The sequence below is a fragment of the Lepidochelys kempii genome, chromosome 5, assembly GCF_965140265.1.
Source record: "Lepidochelys kempii isolate rLepKem1 chromosome 5, rLepKem1.hap2, whole genome shotgun sequence".
In the NCBI taxonomy this organism is placed as follows: Eukaryota; Metazoa; Chordata; order Testudines; family Cheloniidae; genus Lepidochelys; species Lepidochelys kempii.
Window position 1 is genome coordinate 7966210 of NC_133260.1, and position 17898 is coordinate 7984107.

The 17898-nt window shown below is 42.3% G+C and overlaps 1 long non-coding RNA gene across 1 annotated transcript; it reads right to left on the reverse strand.

Annotated features, from left to right (window-relative positions):
- Positions 1-853: 853 nt before the first annotated feature.
- On the reverse strand, positions 854-7925 carry LOC140912005 (uncharacterized). Its single transcript, XR_012159202.1, has 4 exons — positions 7840-7925; positions 6887-6955; positions 2288-2348; positions 854-977 (listed from the first exon to the last, which is right to left on the reverse strand). It is a non-coding gene; the product is annotated as an uncharacterized lncRNA (long non-coding RNA).
- Between the last annotated feature and the right edge of the window lie 9973 nt (positions 7926-17898).

The window sequence follows — 17898 nt, forward strand, 5'->3', positions numbered from 1 at the left end:
GCAGTGGAAGAGCTAGCCTTTGAGATGCATAAGTCCCACAGCCGTTTGATTTTGGGCATCTGGAAATAATGAGACTTCCAGTTTAACAAAAAAGTCTACTGCTTCATTCAGGAAGAAAAGAACAGGCCGCTAGGACCTACCGCCTGAAGCTTGGAATGGGAAAAGGGAACTGCACGATTCCTCCTCTTCCACCGGTCTACTTCCTCCTTCTTCCCCCCTGTCTACTTCCATACTTTTTTATAATGTAAAATGAGTCAGTTAAATTTGAGGTGTGTCCTCAAGTATTGTCTCACTGGCCAGCCCCCAAATCCCAAAATCTGTCCTGTCCATATCATAATCTGTTGCAGAAGATAGCTTAGAGATCCAACCAAGCTCGGGACCCAGTGTGAGAGAGCCTGTGCAATCACATAGTAAAACACAGTTCTGGCCCGAGAGAGTTGATAGTCTAAAGAGGCAAGACAGACAAAAGTTGGGAGGAGAAACAGGATGCACTGACTGCATCTACACTGTGACCTAGGGGTTGTGATTCCCCAGCTCATGTACAAATACTTGTTAGCACTCATCGAGCTAGTGTGAGTATAAATACCAGTGTAACTGTGGTATCCACAGTGGAGGAAGCGGTGCAGGAATATTCACATTTATTTTTTGCTATACTGGCCCAGAACTAGGCCTGAAACTGGTGGGTAGGTACTTTGGCATGGCTAAGCCATGCCTTCACTGCTGCTCCTGGGGCTACACTGCTATTTATACTGGCTCTTGTTCTCATTGAGCTAGCTCGAGTATGTTCATGTGAGCAGGGAAATCACACCTGTAGCTCGTCGTGTAGACATACCCACAGAGAGATGAAGGGTCTTGCCCAAGGTCATATGGCAGTTCCACGCTACAGCCAGGAATAGAACATGGGTCTTTGGAATCCCAGGGCCTTGTCCACTGGACCCTGCTGTCCCTCGTGAGGGCACAATCATGGTGGACAGCAACTGGAGAGAAGAAAAGAATCATTTCAAAGATTTCCCTAATATTGTGAGGATCAGTCATGGTGTCAGGATACAAAGGGCTTCATCTCTGTGCCATGCTGGGGAAGTTGAATCCTTCAGTGGCTGGAAATGATCAGCCATTATTTGACAGCTGTTTGTTGGGTGACGTAAAATGGATTTGCAGTATAGTTGTAGCTGTGTCAGTCCCAGGATATTAGACAGACATGGGGATGATCTTAAAAATATTACCTCACCCACCTTATCTGTCCAGTGGATTTATGATATCAAGCCACACCCAAGTATATGGGTATCTACAACACAAAAGCCATTTGTAACCCTAAGCATTCTTGTATTCACAGCTTAAACACTACTGAACACAGCTTAAACACTACTGAAGAATATTTGTTCAAAATATACTTTATCAGTATATGAAAACTAATAGCATGCTGGTTATTAAGATCATTATAAAATGTATGTATTAACTTTACACATGAAGATATTAATTCCCTCTGTACAGGGGTAGCAGAGCCTTCCCAAAAGTGGGAGGGCCAGAGCCCCCTGCCCCCTCCGTGGTACTGCCCTGCCCCACCACTTCTGCCTGAAGACTGGCCAAGCTGGAAGGCAGAGTGGGCCAGGAGCTGCTGACTCTCCACCTGCCCGGGGTGGGGAGGCTGAGAACAGGCCCTGGCTTGTGTCCCCACCCTGCAGGCACCCCACCCAGGACAGGAAGGTCCACGGCTCCCCACAACTGCTCACCCAGCTCTTACCCCTACCTGGCTCCAGTTTGGGGGGCTGCAGCCCGGCCATATTGAGAGCTGCGCAAGGCAGGCAGCTGTGGGGAGCCGCACACTCTCCACTTGCCCTGAGGGGGAGCTTGCGGGGGGGGGGGGGGAAACGTGGGCCAGGGGCTGCTAACAGCCTGCACACCCTGGGCAAGTGGAGGGTCTGCAGCACAGTGCTATTTCTTTTATCATTTTTAACCGTGCAAATATTTGTAATCTAAAATAATAATATAAAGTGAGCAGTGTGCGCTTTGTATTCTGTGTTGTAATAGAAATCAGTATATTTGAAAAAGTAGAAACACATCCAAAAAAATTTAATACATTTCAATTGTTTGAGAGTGCGATTAATTTTTTAATCGTGATTACTTTTTTTGAGTTAATCATGTGAGTTAACTGCAACTAATCAACAGCCCTACTTTATACTGTTCATCTGCACAGCAAATGCTTTAATGAAGAAAAAAATCATCAATTAATATTCTCAGAGATTTGAAACTACGGGGCCGATGTAGGAAACTTTAATCTTTTATATACCAGCAAACCGTCTGAGAGGTCTCATCTAGCACAGAAGCAGGACTCCAGTTTCACCACAGTACTGTGTATAAAGAGAGAGAGCAAAAATGTCAGTCATTTGATTAGGCAGGACTTGCCCTGGCTTCTCATCCAACTTTTGTTTAATATTAGATAAAACATACAACACACACAGAGAGCGACAGTGTATTATTGTGGGATGCTACAGTGAGCAAATGTTATTTCCTATTATCTGGCCGATCTTCAGATAACTGGGGCTTTCTGAATAAACTTTGTTTAAAAACATTGCATGGTCCACTTTGAAATCTAATTCCAAAAAAGGTCCCTGCGATTCATCCTTCCCAGCTCCAAGGCAAACAGTGTGATTGGTAGCACATTCATAATTCAACATGGTTAAATGCCAAGGGCCGAACAGAGAGCACCCTCCTAGCCAGCATGAGCAGAATGACATTCATGGTTGATTCAGCTCCTCACAACAAGCTGTGTAATTGGAAAAGCCAAGGGAAGTGACCCCTCTCTCTGTGTCCTGCTGATGTCAAAATACATTCACATCACTCTGACAAGTGGCCAGTTTGGAAGCTTCCTTTGAATAGGAGGCTGGAAGGAAAGAGAGCAACTTGTAAGGAGCCTGAAATAGATATCGTGCAGGTAGAGAACATAATATACAAAGGAGGCTTTTAATGATTTGTGTTTGATCTCCAGAAAGGGGGCAGCAAGCAGGAGGGGGAGGAGGAGAGCTGCTTAGTGTAAGTTGGTATCTTATTTACACTGGGTGCTGTGCACAGAGTTGTACAATCAAATTTAATATATTCACTAGACCCTTGTGGCTTTTGTTATGGAGGAAAAAAGTCTAAAATCTGATGGATGATGATGGATGAACCTCAAAAGGTGCAGAGGCTGGGTTCTGATAAGCGTCAAAAAGTTCTGATCTGAAGCTTCATTTAGGAGGGGGCTGAGATAGAGCCATCCCTAACATTCGAGGGGATTCAGATCAGGAGGTTTGGTGAGTTTTGTGTTATGAGAAACAGGTTCCCACCCACAACAGAGAGCTGCAGCTAGAACCTCCAAGTGCCTGAGCTATGCAACAGTTTGTATAACAGGATGTGGGATAGTCAGCACCAGATTAGAGGGCAGATCATGGTGACAAAACATAGGGAAACAGTGCTGCAGCCCTGTTTGTAATGACTCAGTGGTATGAAATAATGGTTTGTCACTGAAAAGCTTAATGGATTTTTGTGCCTTATTGACAGAACCAGAACATGGTGTCAGAAGTAAATGTGCCCCTAAAAGGACGAAGTAGCCAGCAGGTCTGACTGTTACATAATCAGTTAACTAAAGACAAAGCTCAGTCATGGGAGCAAGCCTGATTCTGGTTCCTGGATCCATGGACATGGAAGGGGATGTCTTCAACAACTGGCTGTTCTTCAGAGAACATCCACATGACTGAATGAAAAAAAAAATCTAAAAGAATAAGGGCTGCAACACTACTGTCAGTGATGGGGAAAGAAAGCCACATGCTCTAGTAGCCTCTGGGTATGCCACCAGCAGACTACAGAGATCCCTCCAAAATGTTGGGCATGCTCCAAAAACATTTTGAAATTACAAGAAATGTTATATATGAACACTGCTTCTTCAACAAGTGTGAGCAAGCATCTTCAGAAACATTGACCAGTATAATGCCAAGCTGGGCAAAATGTCAGATTAATGTGAGTATGGCATTTTGAAAGAGGAGTTGATATGAGTCATAAGAAACTAAAGACAAAGGAACTCGAATGAGAATGCTCAGAAACCCTCTGTTAACACTGGCAGAGGCCACAAAAATGTGCAAAGCAAGCAAATAAGCTCTTGCTCAGTGAAGATAACAACACATGAAATTGTTGCTAAAGTGCATATGCTCAAAAACAAAAACAGAAATCCACAGAAACTACTACTACTACTAATAATAATTAATAATACACCTGCATAAGTACAGTGATGAAGCAAGTGCACCTCACAATGAAAGCTGTGGGTACTATGGGACAAGAGGCAAAGAATGCAAATGCCCAGCTTATAGCACTATTTGCAGAGACTGTGGAAAGAGGAATCGTTATGCATAAGTATGCAGACAAAAAAGCAATGGCAAGCAACACCATATAATAGAGGTGAACTGAGCAGCAACCCAGATAGTGAAATCTTTTACATACATGGTATCAGAACAATACACTCTAAGAAAACAGCATCGTTTAAACTCATATTAGCACCTTTCAAAGTAACATTGAAACTGTGGCACAAGCAAGAAATAGAATGCCAAATAGACAGCGGAGTGTCTGTAAATGTAATGGGCAACACGGACTTCCTCAACATCATGCAAGATGGATCAGCAAAACTGCAGCCACGCTCTGCTAAATGGCAGTGCCTCGATGGCACCCTTGTCACGCCACTAGGGCAATGTGTGGGACAGGCCGAACACCCAGGAAAGGTGTACCAGCTAGAACGTTAGGCTGGGAACTCTAGACAGAAACCACTTCTCTCAGCCAGTACAAGTGAACACACAAACTTTGTGCCATTAAACCCTTCCCCTACAATTCATACGATAAGCTCAACAAACAGAAGAGGAGCCTGCGACTCACTGAGGTGCCATACGTGGGACGCCTCCGAAGGCCTGCACCCAGATCCAGAAGAGGTGAGAGTAATACAGCAAATGCCCAAACCTTCACATGCCTCCAATGTGTGCTATTAAGATTACAACATTGCCACTCAGATGTACACTATAAAAAAAGAAACCAAAATATATATAGCAGGTTTCCTACCCAGAGCAGCTCCGTTACAATAATTACAATAATCTGACACAAACTGCTGCCAACTCTGACGGGCAGAAGGGCTACATTATAACAAAAGAAACATAAAAATAAATATAGCTGGCTTGATTAATACTTTCTATTTCCTGACAAGGACTACAGAAAGTCAGCAAGCATACACTACAGGATAAAGAGCTGCAAATTCTGGCATCGGATATTTTTACAGGATGGCCAGACACATGCGAAGAGGCTGCAGCGGCCACTTGTGAATATTGGAACTATTGTGATGAGTTCAGTGTGTAGAACATTATATTTAAAGGCAACCAAATACTTAGGTCTCTCTGACTCAATCTTTAGCTATATCTCGAATATACCGCAGCCTCACTGGGATAGAAACATGTCTGTGAAAAGCTAGGGATGTAATATGCTGGATGTGGTATTACTGGGGATTTAAAAGAATGAATAGAGTCTCCAGTGTGTGAAAGCTGAAAGCTGGAGGAGGCTGTTGGTTTTAGGCTAGACTAATATATTGACCTGAATTTAGATCTTCTGTATATATGTTAAGTGTGTATCTAATAAAGACGGGGTTTTTTTTAGTTACTGTCAATGAACTCTTAAGATTAGTGGATTACTTGAATATAAAACAACACATGGTACCAGGAGTGGGGTAAGTGATAAAAAGAACTGGAAGAAGTTAAAAAAAATGAGGTCAACATTACTGAGAAGAGCAAAACAAATTTGAATGAAATAGGATGGATTAATTCCATATTTCTAAAAATGTCAAGAAAATGCTGCAGAAAATTGGAAAAGGGTTAAAGAAGAATTTGATTTATTTTTGAGGGCATCAAGATCTGCTCATAAGGAAGATGAACAAAAGATTGGCATAGTTTTGAATATTGCTGGTACTGAAGAAATTTCATTATATAATTTATCTGAGTTGAATGTTAGAAATTAAGTTGACTGAGTTTATCTTTAAACAAATTGTTTACCAAAACAGTTTACCAAAAAGAAACAAAATATTTGAAAGATTTCAGGTTTCAGAGTAACAGCCTGTATTCGCAAAAAGAAAAGGAGTACTTGTGGCACCTTAGAGACTAACCAATTAATTAATTAATTAAATTAGTTAGTCACTAAGATGCCACAAGTACTCCTTTTCTTTTTGAAAGATTTCAGTTTCACTCAAGAAATTAAATAGAGGAAGAAACTTTTCAATCATTTCAAATATCTGTAAAGACAAGAAGTCAGATGTGATTTCCAGAATCTCTGAGTCAATGATAAGAGATCAAACTGTGATGGGTATACAAGATATCAGTGTAAGAAAAAGACCATTCAAAGAGCCAGATCTAAATCTGAGAAAAAGCAATGAGAATTTGCCAAACTGCTGAACTTAATCAACAGTGATTACACATTTTAGTAGAAAACAAACTGATGTGAATATAGATTTAATAAGAAATAAGTTTTTAAATAAGTTTTTAAAAAAAGGCAATGGAGGAAAATGGAGTGAAACTGCTAAAATTAAAACATGAGCATATGTAATAATGTTCTAGTTGCGGAAGGAGACACCACCCTAGACTATGTCCAGCATATGGTCAAATCTGTCATATCTGCAAGAAACAGAATCATTCTGGAAAAGTTTGTAAACAGAGAAGTCTGGAAAAACTTAAATATATTTAGCTGAAAACTTACAAAAAGATTTACCTATGTTTCTTCAAGAAGGATACAAGGGAAGGTATATGTCTAAATATCAGTTGAGTTTTTATCAAAAGAATTCTTATGACAAATTCCAGATTGCTTTTATTTTTCCTGTGGCCACATCCCTGTTTACCTGGACAAGGGGCCTTCTTGTGTGTGTGCAGTTCCTGGAGTGCAGCATATGTTCATTGCGACCTACAAGCTGTGAAGACAGGAGAGGAACATTAAAGTACATTTTTTTAGCGCTCTAGCAATTCATCCATGTTTCTGTGCATGGTACAATTGAGTTATTTATCACTGTTGCATGCCATGCCACAAGGAGGGATTATGAGGACTTCTGTCTTTAAGTCTGTGTCTTTCCATAACAACAAAGGTGTGATTTTTCAAAAGGTCTCCATGCTGGACTAATGCTACTCCCATTGCAGTTAATTGTAAAACTTCCAGTGGCTGTAACAGGAGCAGAGTTCGGTAGGACTGAGTGCTTTTGAAAAATCCCACCTTTTATCAATGCTCATAGTTTTGTAACAAGTATCTACAAGACTCTGCCCATTTTGGTTATAGTTGCCACAGTTGACTCTGTTACCCAAAGCTCTTGGTAACTTTTACTCTGTGTGAGGTGGTATTAGGAAATAAATCAGGGGAGACACGGCCGGCCGACCGATCGATGGTTGGCTCACACAGGACAACGCAAGAGTGCTTTCACTTAAAGCTAAACTTTACTTCATCTCAAGCACTTACACACGTCTGCAACAGGTTAGTAAAACACCCCCAACCCTCAATAGTTACTCAACTGATATTTAGACATATACCTTCCCTTGTATCCTTCTTGAAGAAACATAGGTAAATCTTTTTGTAAGTTTTCAACTAAATATATTTAAGTTTTTCCTCAATAGTTACCGAAGCTGGGTGTCAGAGTAACAGCCGTGTTAGTCTGTATTTGCAAAAAGAAAGGAGTACTTGTGGCACCTTAGAGACTAACCAATTTATTTGAGCATAAGCTTTCGTGAGCTACAGCTCACTTCATCGGATGCATACCGTGGAAACTGCAGCAGACTTTATATACACACAGAGAATATGAAACAATACCTCCTCCCACCCCACTGTCCTGCTGGGTGTGGCTCTCGAGTGGCACAGTGGCAGCCTGTCTGCCAGTGGGGAACACAAGATGCATCCAGAGGGAGAGTCCAGTCCTTAAGAGTCCCCCTTACCTCAAACGTTCCTCCCTTGTTTATACATTAGTAATAGAATGACATGTCCCTTAAAGAAAACTTGTCAAGCAAGCAGTTTCAATGGTCAGGCAAGAGGCTCCTTCTGATTATTGATTAACCAGGTCTGGGTTTTTCCAGAGTTTGCAGCCTTGAGGCCCTGTTAGACACATTCCTGAGGGCACATCCTGCTCCTCTAAAATGCATGTATCAGCAACTTCAACACAATTCTTATGGGGGGGGGTCCAAGCTGCCCTTTCTGTGCTCCCTCCCCCCTCTCCCGCCCCGCCTTGGTCAAGCTGAGGCTGTGACATGGCCAATTTACAGCCTGCTGACTCGGCTGCTTTTAGCAATAAGCCATAGTGGTTTCAGGTACTTTACTGGTTTGCCAAAATCTCCCCATACAGACTCCATCCCTTCCTTGCTGCATCCATAGATTTTTGGGACAGGCTTAATACATTTGATCATAACTCCCTATAATGGCTGGCCCCAGTGACTTTAACCAGCTGCTAAGTATTGCTAACAGAGTGCTCCTTTAGCCCAAGCTGTAGCGGTCAGTGATTTGGGGTGGGGTTAAATATCTTGGGTTTGAACTCACTGGTGCCCATGGTTTGTTACATGCCAGTCTCTGGGACCGATCATGTACCCTTCTGACTGTGTACAGTTCTGGGTGCATGTTTTGGTTTTGCACACTTCACAGCACTAAAGGGGATGCTGAGGTTCAGAGAAAAAAGGAATAAAAGGGAAAAGTAGTAATGGGGTGGACTAAGAGCAAGGGAGGGAGATTTATAAAAGGCTAGGGGACTGTGAGCTATTGTTGTACATCTAGGGGAAGCCAGTTATTCTGCAAAGATGTCTCACAATGGTTCCATTGTTAAATACAAGAATTCCATTTCTTTTACCAAGTGTGATGCACTCACTGTACATGAAAAGATGATTTTTGTATTGGGTATTTTGGTTAATTTCTTCTGAAGTCTGCAATACCCCGAGTATGTAGACACTATCATTTGACTATAATAGTTGAAGAAATACGGTTTTATGCTTCATTTATTTATATTGGTTGTAACGGTGATTGTAAATGTTTAATACTTGTTAAGACTGTTTCTAACATCTCATTTTAATTCCAGTGCATTTTCTTAGCTTGTCCCCCTGGTCAGAATCATACAATAGTCTCCTTGTGATACCCACCTCCTTAGAAATCATTGCTCTGAATAAATGTGAATTATAGCCACAGTTGCAGAGCCATCACAAAATATTGATAGGAAATCATTGGGAATCTATCACACACACACACACAGACACACACACATGTGGATGGGGGTATTGAAGCTTACTTCTTGGTGGTAGGTTATGCCTTTGATTTGCTATTCATTTCTTTTAGCTGTATGTTTTCTATAGTTCAAGATATTTCCAGGCCCTCAGATTTTTTTGGGGTGGAGAGTGGGTTTGGCATTTTCTGAATGGAAGCCCAAATTGACATTTTTGACATTTTATCTAGAGCTGGGGAAATAACTCAGTGAATAATTTATATGACCAACTTCATTTCTTTCTCTCTTATCACAGTGCACACAAACACTTTATTTATTATTATTATTATTTACCATATGCATTATCTTAGCATCTAAAAGACGCCCCCCCCCCAAATTAGGATTCCATTATGGGGCTCTTACTCACAATAAGATACTGTCGTGCCCTAAAGAGGTTACAACAGACCGAGATGAGAAGTTCTGAAAGGGGAGTATTTTTATTATTCCCATTTCATAGGTCAGGAATTGACACACACAGAGATTAAGGAACTTCCCCAAGGTCACACAGAAAGTTTGTAGCAGAACTGGAAACTGAACCCTGATCTCCTGGGTCCCAGTACAGTATTTTAAATGCAATCCCATCTTTCCTGTCAAGATTATGACTTTCTCAAATGTATATGTTGTTCAAACTTCTTAGTGACATAATGTCTATGAATAATGTTTTGGCTGCACATTGTTTGTAAGCTGTTCATTGTAGGATCTTTCTATCTGTTGTTGATCTACATCCTATCACAATGTAGATTATCTGTGATTATCTCCTTGTATGTATGTGTATAGTGTCTAGAACACTGGGTCCCTGATTGCAGTTGGGTCATCTAGGTGCTATTGTAACACTAATAATATACAACACAGTGAACAGGAGTTTGGGGGACAGGGCAGTGTGATGGATAATTGCATTAAGGACCTGATCCAACTCCCACAAGTGTTAATGGGAGTTTTGCCCATTGACTTTAATGGCAGCTGGATCAGACTGGACATTCTGGTAAAAATGAATTTCCTTCCTCAGCTTCCAAGATGAACATTTGTTTTCCCCCACATAAACACATAAAAATGGCCATACTGCACCAGACCAATGGCCCATCTGGCCCAGTATCCTGTCTTCCAGCAGAGGCCAGATGTTTTAGAGGGAATGAACAGAACAGGGTAATTTTGAGTGATCTATCCTTTTGTCCAGTCTCATCTTCTGGCAGCTGGAGGTTTAGGGAAGTCCTTTGCTCTTGACTTGAATGTTACCAAAAGCCCCCTGTGCCAAATCTTCTGACTGAGATCAAGATAGCTAGAATCACAATAGATAGCAGGCAAAGTGCAAAAGGGCCATACAGCTCAGGCAAACAGTGTATTGCCCAGATGTTTTAATTTTTATCTGTTTTCTTTCAAGTTCACAAAATCAAAGAAATACAACAGCAGAGAGGCTAACAGAGGGAGTTTGCCCGGGGAAAGCCCACTGAGGCTTTCATCTTGCAGGCTTCTCTGAGTAGTTACTATAACACCTGAGGAAGCTCGTAGAAGGAAGGTAATATGGATGGTGAGTGTTCAGCTGTTGTTACCTGCACAGGATTTGCCATGTTTGTCTTTCTTCCACAGGACAGAAGCGACTTTGTCTGTACAAAGTGCAAGCTGATCTCCATATTGGAAGAGAAGGTTCAAGGTCTGGAGCAACAGGTATCGACCCTGTGTTGCAAAAGAGAAACTGAAGATTTCCTGTACAGACGTCAGGATATGCTTCTATGGGCACAAGGTTCTGAAGATTCAGAGCAGGCTGCACTGTGGGGATAGAAGGACAGTGAAGAAATTTGGCATCATGTGACCTCCAGAAGAAGAAAGGGGAGCGTCCATGTACCAGCAGCGCAGATACAGATAAGCAACTGTTTTCATGTTCTCTCCACAGGTACTAATGCGGAGAGTGGACCAGATGATACATCTGAGGGAAGGGAGCAGAAGGAGACTCCACTGATTGGAAGGCATGAGATGCACAGTCCTAGAGATGGGGGTTCCACGACCACCACTCCCAAGAGAAGAAGGCGGGTGGTGGTGGTCAGGGACTCACTCCTCAGGGGAAATGCTGCCCTGACCGGGAAAACCGAGAAGTCTGCTGCTTGCCAGGAGCTAGGATTCACGATGTGATGCAGAGACTGCCGAGACTCATCAAGCCCTTGGATCACTACCCTTCCTGCTTCTCCATGTGGGCACCAATGATACTGCCAAGAATGACCTTGAGCGGATCACTGCAGACTAGGTGGCTCTGGGAAGGAGGATAAAGGAGTATGAGGCGCAAGTGGTCTTCTCGTCCATCCTGCCCGTGGAAGGAAAAGGCCTGGGTAGAGACCGTCGAATCGTGGAAGTCAATGAATGGCTACGCAGGTGGTGTCGGAGAGAAGGCTTTGGATTCTTTGACCATGGGATGGTGTTCCAAGAAGGAAGAGTGCTAGGCAGAGACGGGCTCCAGCTAACGAAGACAGGGAAGAGCATCCTCGCAAGCAGGCTGGCTAACCTAGTGAGGAGGGCTTTAAACTAGGTTCACCGGGGGAAGGAGACCAAAGCCCTGAGGTAAGTGGGGACATTGGATACCAGGAGGAAGAACGAGCAGGAGAGTGTGAGAGGGGAGGGCTCCTGCCTAATACTAAGAAAGCAGGACAAATAGTAAGTTGTCTCATGTGCCTATACACAAATGCAAGAAGCCTGGGAAACAAGCAGGGAGAACTGGAAGTCCTGGCACAGTCAAGGAATTATGATGTGATTGGAATAACAGAGACTTGGTGGGATAACTCACATGACTGGAGTACTGTCATTGATGGATATAAACTGTTCAGGAAGGACAGGCAGGGCAGAAAAGGTGGGGGAGTTGAATTGTATGTAAGATAGCAGTATGACTGCTCAGAGCTCCGGTATGAAACTGCAGAAAAACTTGAGAGTCTCTGGATTAAGTTTAGAAGTGTGAGCAACAAAGGTGATGTCGTGGTGGGAGTCTGCTATAGACCAAGGGGATGAGGTGGATGAGGCTTTCTTCTGGCAACTAAGGGAAGATACTAGATCGCAGGCCCTGGTTCTCATGGGAGACTTCAATCACCCTGATATCTGCTGGGAGAGCAATACAGCGGTGCACAGACAATCCAGGAAGTTTTTGGAAAGTGTAGGGGACAATTTCCTGGTGCAAGTGCTGGAACCAACTAGGGGCAGAGCTCTTCTTTAGCTGCTGCTCACAAACTGGGAGGAAGTAGTAGGGGAAGCAAAAGTGGATGGGAACCTGGGAGGCAGTGACCATGAGATGGTCGAGTTCAGGATCCTGACACAAGGAAGAAAGGAGAGCAGCAGAATACGGACCTGGACTTCAGAAAAGCGGACTTTGACTCCCTCAGAGAACTGATGGGCAAGATCCCCTGGGAGAATAACATGAGGGGGAAAGGAGTCCAGGAGAGCTGGCTGTATTTTAAAGAATCCTTATTGAGGTTACAGGGACAAACATCCCAAAGTGCAGAAAGAATTGTAAATATGGCAGGCGGCCATCTTGGCTTAACAGTGAAATCTTTGCTGATCTTCGACGGCATGCAGGAGTGAAATCAGGAAGGCAAAATCACACCTGGAGTTGCAGCTAGCAAGAGATGTTAAGAGTAAGAAGAAGGGTTTGTTCAGGTATGTTAGCAACAAGAAGAAAGTCAAGGAAAGTGTGGGCCCCTTACTGAATGAGGGAGGAAACCTACTGACAGAGGATGTGGAAAAATCTCATGTACTCAATGCTTTTTTTGCCTCTGTCTTCACAAACAAGGTCAGCTCCCAGACTACTGCACTGGGCAGCATAGCATGGGGAGGAGGTGACCAGCCCTCTGTGGAGAAAGAAGTGGTTCGGGACTATTTAGAAAAGCTGGACGAGCACAAGTCCTTGTGCCCGGATACGCTGCATCTGAGAGTGCTAAAGGATTTGGCAGATGTGATTGCAGAGCCATTGGCCATTATCTTTCAAAACTCATGGCGATCGGGGGAGGTCCCGGATGACTGGAAAAAGGCTAATGTAGTGCCCATCTTTAAAAAAGGGAAGGAGGAGGATCCTGGGAACTACAGGCCAGTCAGCCTCACCTCAGTCCCTGGAAAAATCATGGAGCAGGTCCTCAAGGAATCAATTCTGAAGCACTTAGAGGAGAGGAAAGTGATCAGGCACAGTCAGCATGGATTCACCAAGGGCAAGTCATGCCTGACTAATCTAATTGCCTTCTATGATGACATAACTGGCTCTGTGGATGAGGGGAAAGCAGTGGATGTGTTGTTCCTTGACTTTAGCAAAGCTTTTGACATGGTCTCCCACAGTATTCTTGCCAGCAAGTTAAAGAAGTATGGGCTGGATGAATGGACTATAAGGTGGATGGAAAGCTGGCTAGATCATTGGGCTCAACGGGTAGTGATCAATGGCTCCATGTCTAGTTGGCAGCCGCTATCAAGCGGAGTGTCCCAAGGATCGGTCATGGGGCCGGTTTTGTTCAATATCTTCATTAATGATCTGGACGATGGCGTGGACTGCACCCTCAGCAAGTTTGCAGATGACACTAAACTGGGAGGTGTGGTAGATACTCTGGAGGGTAGGGATAGGATACAGAGGGTCCTAGACAACTTAGAGGATTGGGCCAAAAGAAATCTGATGAGGTTCAACAAGGACAAGTGCAGAGTCCTGAACTTAGAATGGAAGAATCCCATGCACTGCTACAGACTAGGGACCGAATGTCTAGGCAGCAATTGTGCAGAAAAGGACCTAGGGGTTACAGTGGACAAGAAGCTGGATATGAGTCAACAGTGTGTCCTTGTTGCCAAGAAGGCTAACAACATTTTGGGCTGTATAAGTAGGGGCATTGCCAGCAGATCGAGGGACGTGATCGTTCCCCTCTGTTCGACATTGGTGAGGCCTCATCTGGAGTACTGTGTCCAGATTTGGGCCCCACACTACAAGAAGGATGTGGAAAACTTGGAAAGAGTCCAGTGGAGGGCAACAAAAATGATTTGGGGACTGGAACATATGACTTATGAGGAGAGGCTGAGGGAACTGGGATTGTTTAGTCTGCGGAAGAGAAGAATGAGGGGGGATTTGATAACTGCTTTCAAGTACCTGAAAGGGGTTTCCAAAGAGGATGAATCTAGACTTTTCTCAGTGGTAGCAGATGACAGAACAAGGAGTAATGGTCTCAAGTTGCAGTGGGGGAGGTTTAGGTTTAATATTAGGAAAAACTTTTTCATTAAGAGGGTGGTGAAGCACTGTAATGCATTATCTAGGGAGGTGGTGGAATCACCTTCCTTTGAGGTTTTTAAGGTCAGGCTTGATAAAGCCCTGGCTGGGCTGATTTAGTTGGGGATTGGTCCTGCTTTGCACAGGGGGTGGACTAGATGACCTCCTGATGTCCCTTCCAACCTTGATATTCTATGATTCTAACCCTGTGAGGTAAATAGCTAACGAAGAAGGCTGTCCCTGTCAATCCTACAATATATGTAGGCAACAATCTTCAGAGAAAGCATGGGTTTTATAATGAGCATACAATGCCATCTCTCATTTATGACAGACTGAGACCATTTACAGAGGAATAAAACTTATATATTTGAGGTATTTTTGCTTCATGTAGGCACTGTAGGATTGTTTCTTACAGCATATCCACCAGTGCATTGTCCAGGCTATTTTTAAGTGACTCAAACAATGGGGTTTCCATCACTTCCCTTAGGAGACTATTCAACTTTCTACTAATTAGAGCAGGGCAAACACCTCAGAACTTCTGTGAGACTACAAAGCTGAATTCACTTTGACTGTGTTCACACCCCAGTTATGCATCCAGCGAATGAGTTCACAGGCAGTAATAACTACAGAAAGAGAAGGTGAAATCATGGCCTTATTGAAGTCAATGGAGTCAGAATTACATGCAGAAAATGTTGAATATTGGAGAAAATTTGTGCAAAAGAAGCCTAGTAATAACAGGAAAAACTAGTTTTACCAAAAAAAAAAATCCATCTTCAAACTTGCTTTCATTCTGAAGTGTTTAAAATAGGATCAAGTTTTCTATTTCTTTCCTTTATTTTTTCCCCAAATTGTTATGGAAATTTTAAGTGAAAATGTTCTTGAAAGAGTTATAGATATTTGTCATTTTTCTAAAATCCTTTTTTTGGTTAAAAAAACAATTTCTCTAATATATTTGATAAAATTGTCAATATGGTTGAGATTTTTTTTAAAAAAAATGGTGTTTTGACATTTTTCACAAAGAAAGAAAAAGTTTGTGCGCTTAGCAGTACATGCTCACATAGTAGTGAAGAATAATTCCCTCCACTGCAGGAATTACTGGGTCAAAACCTATGGCTGTATTATGCAGGAGGCATGGAATGGATGATTTTAATAGGCCCTTTTGGCCTTTAAATCTATAGGTTAGATCCTTAGCTTGTATAAATTGATGTAACTTCATCAACTTCAGTGGAGCTATGCCAATTTACACCACCCAGGAATCCAGCCCTGTGAATCTACAATTATTGGTAGGAATTGTTCCGGGCTATATTTTGCCACTCTTAATCATGTTGAGTAGCACATTAATGTCTGACACCACTGGAATAACAGAAAGAGGAATGAGTGCCATGACATGAATGAGGATGGCTAAATCAGGCATCAGTTTATCATTTTCAATAACTGATATATTTAAGAAATCTGTAAACTGCTGGCTAGCAAATGACAAATACCTACAGTATAGGATGGAGGGGGGGAAAACACCTACAGGGAGAGGTTCAAAAGCTCGGAAGAGAATGAATGAGGCACCCAACTCCCATTGAAACACCCACTGGGCACCTGATTCCCATAAGCACTTTTGAAAATCTTATCATAAACTTGTTGAATGCATTATTCACTACTCAGCTCTACTATTAATAATGATACTTAGCTGCAGTTGAATAGCATTTTTCATCTTCAAAGAGGTTTTCGTTCGTTAACTAATTCATTAGTCTCATAGATCTTTCTGGTAAGAGTTCCCTGACATTGAGTCTAAATTTTATTTTTGCTCAGTTTCTTCCCATAGCTCTATCTGTTATATCCCCTTGGGCAGACCTGACCAGCTCCTTTCTCTCTCACACAGCCAAATTCATCTTGGGTGTAACTTCATTGAAGACAACTTCAATGAAGTTACACCAGGAATGAATTTGGCCCTTAAGAATCACAGCACTTTTCAGATTAAGTTTTTGGAGATATTTATCTTATTCCCCACCCACCATTAGCTATCATTTGGCCAAGCTATAAATATTTACTTGCATTCTTTTAATCTTTCCTCATAAGTCAATATCGTCAGCCCCTCACTCATGTTGGTTGATCTTTTTATTACCTCCAGTGTGCTCACAAGTGTGTAGTGCTTCATAGCATTTCCTGAATGACTTGAAGTCAAGAATGATGACATGTGGCAATGGGACTGTGATGATTGTGAAATAAGTGAAGCGCTGTTGTGTCCTGGACACAGGCACATTTTGCTATAGCCAATTATGTTTCTTCAGTTCTGTCAAAATGGTAGAATGGATTGACAAAAATAATTTCTAATTAGATCTTGTTGGAATTATTTTATTTAAAATTCAGTAGCCGAAAATGGCCCTTTTTTTGGTAAATGGAAATGTTTCCTCCCCGTCCACCTCCCCAAAAAAAACATATTGGTTTTCAAATACCAAAACCAACTAGTTTGTTTGCTTATTTTTATGAACTACTGAAAAATGTCAATGAAAAGTTTTGGGGACAAAAGAATATTTTTCATTTATTTTGAATTTATTTTGCAGAAAACACTATTTTATGGCCAGTTCTAGTCATATAGATATAGATATATATAACTATGAATATTTGCCTATTTTCTACTTTGCGCAAAAAATATTTTCCACCTTCTCTTTTGCACCCTTTTACTCTGTTATCTTTCTCTTTTTTAATCCATTCAAAGCACGACTACAATCTGATTTCTTGCCTCTCCAGAAGTGCTTCCCCACTTCCCTAATCTCGCAATTTTGATAAAGTTATGTCTCTAGTGCTTATTGCCATAGCTTTCCATGGCTCCTCCCCACCTATGTCTGCTGTCATCACCTTCCCCTCCTTACCATGACACCCAAAGTTCCCTCCTGAGGTGGCTGCTCAATTTGGACCCCTTTGGACTTCCATTTTAACCAAGTTATGCAGAATGACACAGAGAAGTACACTTTTAATTTAGTGGGAATATGGTAGTTTCTAGGACCCTATGTAAGAATACAGGGCTTCTCTGGTAAACCACCCTAAACTCAGCTGTTAGAACCCTACATGACGATGCCAAGTAATTATTACTGACTCATGCTGGTAGGTCGGCCTTCTCGGCTCAAGACAGTATATAAGAGCATGCAATGTCTCTTGGATGGGAGCAAGAGGAGAGAGAACTAGGGTTTTGGACAGAAGAGCTCCAGGGAAATGTTAGGAATAGTCAAGCATGTGGGGAAAGCTTCGGCTGAGGTTTGTGTTTTAATACGGTTGCTTGAGTTACAAATAAAAGCCAAGCCCAGCAAGGAGGGTAAGTTTGGACTTTATACAGTATATATATTGTACTGGATAATATGCTCATACACCAGACAGTGTATGGAAGAAATTGAGTTCCTTTCCACAATGACCTCCTAAAAGCAGCCTGAGGCAGAGG